This window comes from Scyliorhinus torazame, chromosome 20, assembly GCF_047496885.1.
Source record: "Scyliorhinus torazame isolate Kashiwa2021f chromosome 20, sScyTor2.1, whole genome shotgun sequence".
NCBI classification, from domain to species: Eukaryota; Metazoa; Chordata; class Chondrichthyes; order Carcharhiniformes; family Scyliorhinidae; genus Scyliorhinus; species Scyliorhinus torazame.
This window is the reverse complement of record NC_092726.1, coordinates 78695982-78704772: the sequence shown is the minus strand read 5'-3', so window position 1 is coordinate 78704772 and position 8791 is coordinate 78695982. Positions and strand designations below refer to the sequence as shown.

At 42.7% G+C, this 8791-nt stretch overlaps 1 non-coding gene across 1 annotated transcript; it reads left to right on the top strand.

Moving 5' to 3' along the window:
- The first annotated feature begins 7933 nt into the window (after positions 1-7933).
- On the top strand, positions 7934-8006 carry trnam-cau (transfer RNA methionine (anticodon CAU)). The gene has a single exon. It is a non-coding gene; the product is annotated as a tRNA-Met (tRNA).
- The last annotated feature ends 785 nt before the right edge of the window (positions 8007-8791 follow it).

Genomic DNA, 8791 nt, shown 5'->3' with positions numbered 1-8791 from the left:
GAGCGAGTCAATTCCTCACAAGAGTGTGGGTGACTGAGGCAATAACCAGAGCTGATAATCTATTCGGAACGCAGTCACAACAGGAGACATGGAAAAGAGGGACATGGAAAAGTACAGGGATGTCCTCAAACATCCAAGCAAATTGAAACATGCGCGATGACCAATGGACGGTCCTGGAATTAGACAGCCCAAGAATGTGGAAGGGTCGCCCCCAATGGCATGAAGCACATCAAGAGTCTTCGTGGAATTGCGCAAAGCCGAACTTGAATCGTGAAAACTTGATGATCCTCCTGTTAAACAACTTGTTTACCCAGCCCATCAAGCGCAGCGTGCCCCAGATGTAGAAAAATCTGCAGGTCGCCCATTGGGCTCATCATTCATCCTAGAACAGGAGAATCAAATATTTATCTTACCCAGCGTGTAGAGATCACTGCTGAACTTTCCCAATTGTAATGCGATCATCAGACCCAGGATCCTGCAGCAAGTGTCCACCCTGAGAGTCAATGGTTTCAGTCTCAGCATCGTCATCGTCGGCAGAAACAGGAGCTGAGAGGCACAGGTGTTTTCAGTTGAAGTTACTTACGTCCAAAAGACAGTTAGAAAGATATACTGTAATCATTCTCTCCCAAGTATAACAGGGGCAGGAAAGTGGATCGAGTTCGGTATGACGTCATTGAGTTTGAGCGGAAAGAATTATTGGGCCAGCTTGTGCGGCAGTATTTTCAATTTTAGTTTAAATTCATACTGTTCCCAGAAAATGAGCATCCCTCCAACCTGCAAACATTTCACTGCCATTGGCTTGTGGAGAATCACAAGGAAACGTTTATTATTTATTTATTTTATTGGGAGAAATGATAAAACGCTGTTTCAGACTCAAGCGGTTTAGATGTTTCTGTTGCTGAAATCATTGTGCAATACGTGAGATCCTTGAATCTCTCATTTAATGGCCGATGTGTTTTGTAATTCAGATATTACAGAGTGGAGATCTGAAACGAGCTGGTGGAACGAAAATGTCTACATACCCTAAATATTTGAGCATTCAACTTCAGGATATGCGGATCCAGGATCAGTGTCACCCAAACTGCGACTGCTGTAATATTCAATCTGGTTGAGAGTGTTAATGGTTGCAGAATCTGCTAAACACAAAGTGATTGGTTAATGGATCAGTTGTTTGTGGTGGAGTCATCACAAAGTCATCATGACACATAATACTTCAACCAATCGGAGACGAGGTATTAATAACTTCACCATCTCTGTGACACTGTCCATGAATTGATACATGCCTCCACTTTGGAAGAACATTCAGCTTTGGGAGATCAGACGAAGAAACTGCTCAAACGTTTCAGGACAACTGTACAGAGGAAGACAGAGAGACATAGAAATATGGAACTTAGGAGCAGGAGTGGGTCTTTCGGCGCTTCTAATTCGTTCTGGAAATCATCATATGTGTTTTGACCTCAATTATTTTTGTGGTAGCAAATTACACAATATCGTAACCGAGTGAAGGACGTAATCCTGATTGCATTTTATAGATTTCAGATCGATGCCACAAACTCTCCGCATTCTTCTGAACTCAAGCGTATATGATCGTAAAGGACTCAATCTTTCCTCATATGTCAGACTCACCATTATAGGGATACATCTGGTAAATATTCGTTGCACTCCCTTTATAGCAAAAAAAATCACCCCTCAGATAAGGTGACCAAAACTGTACAATATTCCTGGTGTGGTCTCACGAAGGCACTTTATAATTGCAGCATGACATCCTGCTCTGCTACTTTTATGGCCAGCAAACCCGTTGCCTTCTGTTCCACCTGCTGTACCTGCAGGATTACCACAGCGACTGGTGTGAGAAGAGACCGGGTCTCGTTGCACAAACGGCTCTCTCAATTTATAACCAATCAGGTAATATTCTGCCTTCTTATTTTTGCTGCCAACCTCACATTTATCCACATAACTCTGCATATTCCCTGAATTTTCCCACTCAGCTCGGCCAAATCACACTGAAGCATCTTTGTATCGATCCTCCTTATAGCTCATCCTCTCACCCAACGTGTGGCATCTGAAGAGTTGGGCATATTGCATTCTTTAAATCATGAATGTATATTGTGAACAGCTTGGGTCCCAGCACTGAAACATGACTCAATGGACATGACTGCCATTCTGAAAAAAAATGTTTATTCCTACTCTTCTGCTTCTTTTCTGCCAAACATTATTCCATCCATCTTAATATCCTCCCCCCCCCCCCCCCCCCCCCAATCGTTTGCGCTTCAATGTCGCTTGCTAATAATCGGGTGAGGGACATTGTAGAAAGCCTTCTGAAAGTCTAGGTAAACCAGGCCCACTGTCCCAATTCATAAATTCTACTGATTATATGCTCAAATAGTTCCAGTCGATTTCATAAGCATGTTTTCCTTTTCGTAAATCCATGATGACTCTGTACGATGTTATCACTGTTTTATAAGTGGTCTGCTATTAAGTCTTTCATAATGTCTCTAGAATTGTCCTCACTACAGACGTTAGGTGTACTGATCTTTTCCCGTTTTCACTCTCCCTCTCCTTCTGGATAGTGGGATTACATGAGCTATCCTCCAATAATTAATTACAACGTGCAAATAATCACAAAAGATGACGCACAATACATCAACAATATCTAGCGCCACGTTGGTAAGTTGCCGAGAATGTATATTATCGTCCTGATATTTATCGGCCTTCACTGTCATCAGTTTCCCACCTCCACTTCCTTACTAATACTGAGTTTCTTCAGTAAACCCTGTGTTCCAGAAAATTTCTGGTTTGTTATTTATGTCCATCAGGTGGACAATAAATGTCACTTTTGTCATCTAACAGTTCCGTCCGTTCGGATAGTTAATGTGTCAGATAACCCAGTGGATTAAATAATATAAGGCATAATCCGTGAGGTCTGCATCAGCCGTTGGGTGTTTGATACAGAACCGCTTCCCCTGCCACAATAATTCCTTCTGTTTCAATTTCACTGACGGTAAATACATCAGAAGTGGATTTAGATCGTGGAACCCGCGGGCAATAGTTCAGGGAAGAGACAGAATGCGCCAACTGGGATCATTTTGCTTCCTTTCTGTTCAGCCATTCTGGATAAACGGCACCCCTCAATACTGTTCACGCTCTTGTACATTGTGTTCAGCCCTCCCCTGAACTGTTCTTGCACTTTCGTAATATCCTGTTCAGAGCCATACAATCTACTCCAATTCCATCCAACCAAAGTTCGATTGACTTTGATCTTCACTCTTCTACTTTCCAGTTATACCTGGTTAAAAATAAACTTTTATAAAAGCAACATACTGCGAATGCTGAAACTCAAATTATGTCACAGTCAGAGGGTCTGGCAGGAAGAGTCACATGATCTCAAAGTGTTGCATTTGTTGGTCTCTCCCAGAATCCTGCCACACCTGCTGACTTTGTCCGGAAATGTCTGTTTTCCCGGTGTTAGAAATGAACATTTGTGTTTTATTTGGTTTTAGTTGACCGTTTTACTTTACATAAGATTATTTTTCTACCTTTGTGTTCTTAATCCCTTTTAGAAACTATGCCATTTAAATTATTCTTAATTTAATACATGACATGGTGCCTTTTCTCACAAAGGTTTCATTTATGTTAGTTACTTATGTGAAACTTAATTTTCCAATCGTATGTCTATTATAGCAAGTCAGTACATCTCCGCGTACCACAACTTGAGACCATCGTTAAAATGTAGTTTTGACTCCAAACTCTAATTTGTTCCAACAAATTACAAACAACATTCATCTTAGCGCCGATTCATGCAGAACACATTCCTAAACTCCTTCCGTCTATATGGATGCATTTATTCCCAGAAGTTAGTCTTTCGATCAGTACCAAATGGGACTAATTATTCTGCTTGCCACGTGACTTCATCCTCATGAAATAACCATTTGTATATCGTGTTTTTCATGATCAGCAGGTTTTAAACTCTTTGCAGCTAAAGATGTACAATTAAAATTAGTCGCTGTTACAATATGGGAACACAGCAGTCAATTTGGGGAGTGCGATATACCACGGACATCACAGCATTTTAACAAAAAGAGCATGTCACCTGATTGTGTGAATTTGCGACAGGGGTCATTATTGGTCAGGACAAAACGGCAAACCCTCAAGCCTTCTTCCGCATGGTCAATAAAAAACTTTATACTCAGAACAGAGGACATGCTGTTACTCTCTTCAGTAGCTTCAATGAAAGGTCACATCCGAAGGAGCTTCCGCTCAGCATTGTACCGCAGTGTCAGACTTTATTTATCTGTCCAAGTTCTGGGGTGGAACCAGAACCTGAAAACGTCTGACTCGGAGGCCAGATTGCACTTACCTATCACCTAGCTGACAGCTGTGCTTCGGTCTCATTCATTAGTGTATTAGGTGGTAACTTCTAGCCTAATATTAGACACCAAGATTTACAGTGTAAATCATATCTGCTCCGTCGCCTTGAAAACAATTCGCTGTTGTTGATTATCTGAGAGGTCCCACTTGAAAGATAAGCTGACCGTTCTAATATTCTTTTATTTGTATTGATGTTCTTCCCTCCTTTAGTCGGAATTTTTCTCTCGATAATGTTCAGCGGATTGATGTTTATTTTCCTAGACATTCTTCTCATCCTTTATTAGTAATATCCTTAACATCTGCTTTCCGCTAGGAGCCTGACATTACACCTTTAGTCATGATGAGTAAATAACTGCACTTCTGCCTCTGCTATCTTTTCCATTTATGTCCCACTCTCCCCAAGTGCTCTGTCTTGCCGCCTCGTGAATACATTCTGTGGGAATGGATTCCACAGGCTCACCACACATTGGGTGAAGAAATGTGTCCTCATCTCTGTCCGAAATAATTTACCCTGAATCCTCAGACTGTGACTCCTGGTTGTGGACACACACATCATTGGTAACATCTTCCCTGCATCTACCCTGTCTAGACATGTTAGAATTTTGTAAGTCTCGATGAGATCCCCCCCTCATTTTCCTGAACTTCAGAGAGGACAATCCTAACGTACTGAATCTCTCCGCATATGACAGATCTACCATTATTGGTATCAGTCCATACCTGGGATCAGTCTGATAAACCTTCGTTGCACTACCTCGAGAGCAAGAACATCCTTCCTCAGAAAGGGAGGCCAAAACTGTGCACAATATTCGAGGTGTGGCAGCAACACATCCCGGCATCTGTACTCGAAATTTCTTGCAATGAAGGCCAAAATACCATATTATAATACTAACCATTTTTGTCACAAGTATGAAGTTACTGCGAAAAGCCCCTCGTTGCCACATTACGGCGCCTGTTCGCGTAAGCTGGATGGAATTGATCCCACTGCTGGCCTTGTTCTGCACTAGAAACCAACGGTCGAGACCACTGAGCTCTTCCAGCCCTTAACCTTCTTTACCGCCTGTGCATCTGCATGCTTACCTTCAGCGACTGGTGCGCAAGGACACCCAGGTCCCGCTGCACACTCCCCTCTCCCAAATTACAACAATCAGGTGGCAATCTCCCTTCCTGTTTTTGTTTCCAAAGTGATTAACCTCATACTTATACAAATTATACTGCATCTGCCATTGATTTCCCCACTCACCCAACCTGTCCAGAGCATGCTGTTGGATTCCGGCATCCTCGTCACAGTTCACCCTCCCACCCAACTTGGTATCATCTGCAAGCTTTGAAAAATGTTCATTTACATGTTCCAGCAGCCGCTTTGCCGATACTTATTTGAATCTGAACGTTGGTGGAGGCAAATGGAGCCGCGGTGCAGCCTTGTGGGAAACTCCGACGGTGCTCTCTGTTATACACTGGCCGCCAAAAAACACTCTGGAACAATTCGGGAGAGTGGGAATCGAATCAATATCATTCGTCATCTGAAGATGAATAAATACAGATCTCCTTGTTGCACGAGAATGGTGTTGTGCATCCAGTGCACTGAAAATTAAACTTGTTAAACCTGAAGCGACATTTGCCCCTGTAACTTGGGTTTGAAGTGAATACAGAATGCAAACCTGAAGCACGGGTCTGGATGGAAACCTTGTCAGGTGGAGTATTGTATATTTCTGCATATATTGGTTGGTAGAAACCAGATGGTGAGTCCCAGCCGCCCGTGAGAGGACCTGTTGGAGGAACGATTAGCATATTGTTACATTCATAGTTAGACATATAATTCCAGATTGACTCATTTCAAATCTCCCTCTTTGTCGAGGCTGGATTTGAAGCAGGGAACACAGAGCATTACTTTTTGTCTCTGGATGATTGGCCCAGTAATATTTCCACTGACTCGATTTCAAGGAACAGTAACGAAGGGATTTCCGGGCCACTATTGTTCTGTCCATCAGATATGAATCAAAATAACTTGGTGCGAGTTAAGATACAGGGAGCAGTTTTGTTTCTCAGCCCCAATCATAGTGGTCCACAAGACAAAGGTTCATCAGATTCTATAGTCAAAATTCTGTATGGAAAATGTCGCCAGCCTGTCGCCAGACGGTCACTAATCCATACCAAGCTTGACGGAGCAGGACTTTCCCCCACTTTACCTGTCTGTTAGTGTGGCCTTGGAAAGAACTTTCAAGGTGTTTTGATATTCCTTGGTATATGAAGTCTTTGGACCTGAAGCAGAGCTTCTGACTCGGCTGTGGGCCCAGTACTCACTGCACCACCAGCAGAGATCCACTCATATCAGAGTGTTTGTTGTGCTGGGATGCAGAATGTAAAAGATAGAAAATGTTCCATCACTTCTGAAAATGGCGGCTGATTCCATTCAGAGAAGTTGACAGTGGACATCGGCACAGACTGTGCAGGTTTACAACGAATACTGAATGGAATAATATATATAAGCAGTTAAAGAAAATACTGAGCTCAGACTTTAAAGTGTTTTCATTCAATGTGTTGATCGATTGTTACAAAAATGAAACTAATTTCGTGTCTCCTGGACGGCTGATGAAAATTCCCTATTTTAAGTGCAATGTTTTGAATCTATTCAAAGATGTGCAGGTTAATCGGATTGACCATTCTAAATTTCCCCTTAGTGCCTATGGTTAGGTGCGGTTACGGGAATAGAGGGTCGGATCAGGCCTACGTCGGGTGCTCTTTCGAAGGGTTGGTGCCGATTCGATGGGGCGACTGGTCTCCCTCTGTACTGTACAGTTTTTATGATTCTATGATGTTACTGTTTCTCGAATACCTTGAACGAAATGACTGACCAATAGCATGTTATTTTCTGTCTTACAACCGACTGGGTACAGTTTGGGGAAAGAGACATTGAAGAGAAGATAAAGCAACATTCAAAATTCAGTGTGAGGTGCACAATCCGATTCGAGCCGCACCTTTTATTGACATCTTCCTCTGCATTACTGTCACCAGGGCGAATAACTCACAGATCAATAGGACTCCGAGTGATATGCAGATAACAAGAGGAATGGAAGTGCTTTCATCTTCAGGAGCTGTATTAAAGATTCAGGAAAGTTTTCACAGATATAGCTTTCACCGTGTAATTTTCAATGTTTACATGATTATCATTTTGAGCAATCCTCACAACAAGGCAATTCCAATGTCCAATTATTCCCCGAATATAAAAATAACAATAATATTGAATGATTTCTATCAACGAGATGTACCTTCAGATGTGGATGGAGAAGAAGTTGGAGAGAAAAGCGGATCTGTGGAACATGTTGAAAAAAATAAACAATTATTTGGGTTTGATGTTCGAAATTCAGCTGTTATTCTTAATTTATAAACGTGCTTCATATTCAGCACCAAGAACCAAACACCACTGTCCAGCTCAAGCTCCCACCACTCTGTGCGATGCTTACCGGAACAAACCACACTGGCGTCTTCCTTGTGATCACAGTCAGCTTGAGGCCACAATGATAAAGGACAATCATTTCCAGGATTCATTTCCAGTGCACTTCACAGAGCCTCGTTAGCGCAGTAGGCAGCACGTCAGTCTCATAATCTGAAGGTCGTGAGTTCGAGCCTCACACGGGGCACTTGCTTTATGACTGAAACATGGCTAAGGGAGGGGCAGGACTGGCAGCTCAATGTTCCGGGCTACAGAAAGGATAGAACAGGAGGTAAGAGAGGAGGGGGAATGGCGTTTTTGATTAGGGAGAACATCACGGCAGTACTTAGAGGGGATATATCCGAGGGTTCCCCCACTGAGTCTATATGGGTGGAACTGAAAAATAAGAAGGGAGAGATCACCTTGGTAGGACTGTACTACAGGCCCCCAAATAGTCAGCGGGAAATTGAAGAGCAAATATGTAAGGAGATTACAGATAGCTGCAAGAATAATAGGGTGGTAGTAGTAGGGGACTTTAACTTTCCCAACATTGACTGGGACAGCCATAGCATTAGGGGCTTGGATGGAGGGAAATTTGTTGAGTGTATTCAGGAGGAATTTCTCATTCAGAATGTGGATGGACCGACTAGAGAGGGGGCAAAACTTGACCTCGTCTTGGGAATTAAGGAAGGGTAAGTGACAGAAGTGCTAGTGAGAGATCACTTTGGGACAAGTGACCATAACTCCATTAGTTTTAAGATAGCTATGGAGAATGATAGGTCTGGCTCAAGAGTTAAAATTCTTAATGGGGGCAAGGCCAATTTTGATGGTATCAGACAGGAACTTGCAGAGGTAGATTGGGGGAGACTGTTGGCAGGCAAAGGGACGGCTGGTAAATGGGAGGCTTTTAAAAATGTGTTACCCAGGGTGCAGGGTAAGCACATTCCCTTTAGAGTGAAGGGCAAGGCTGGTAGAAGTAGGGAACCCTGGATG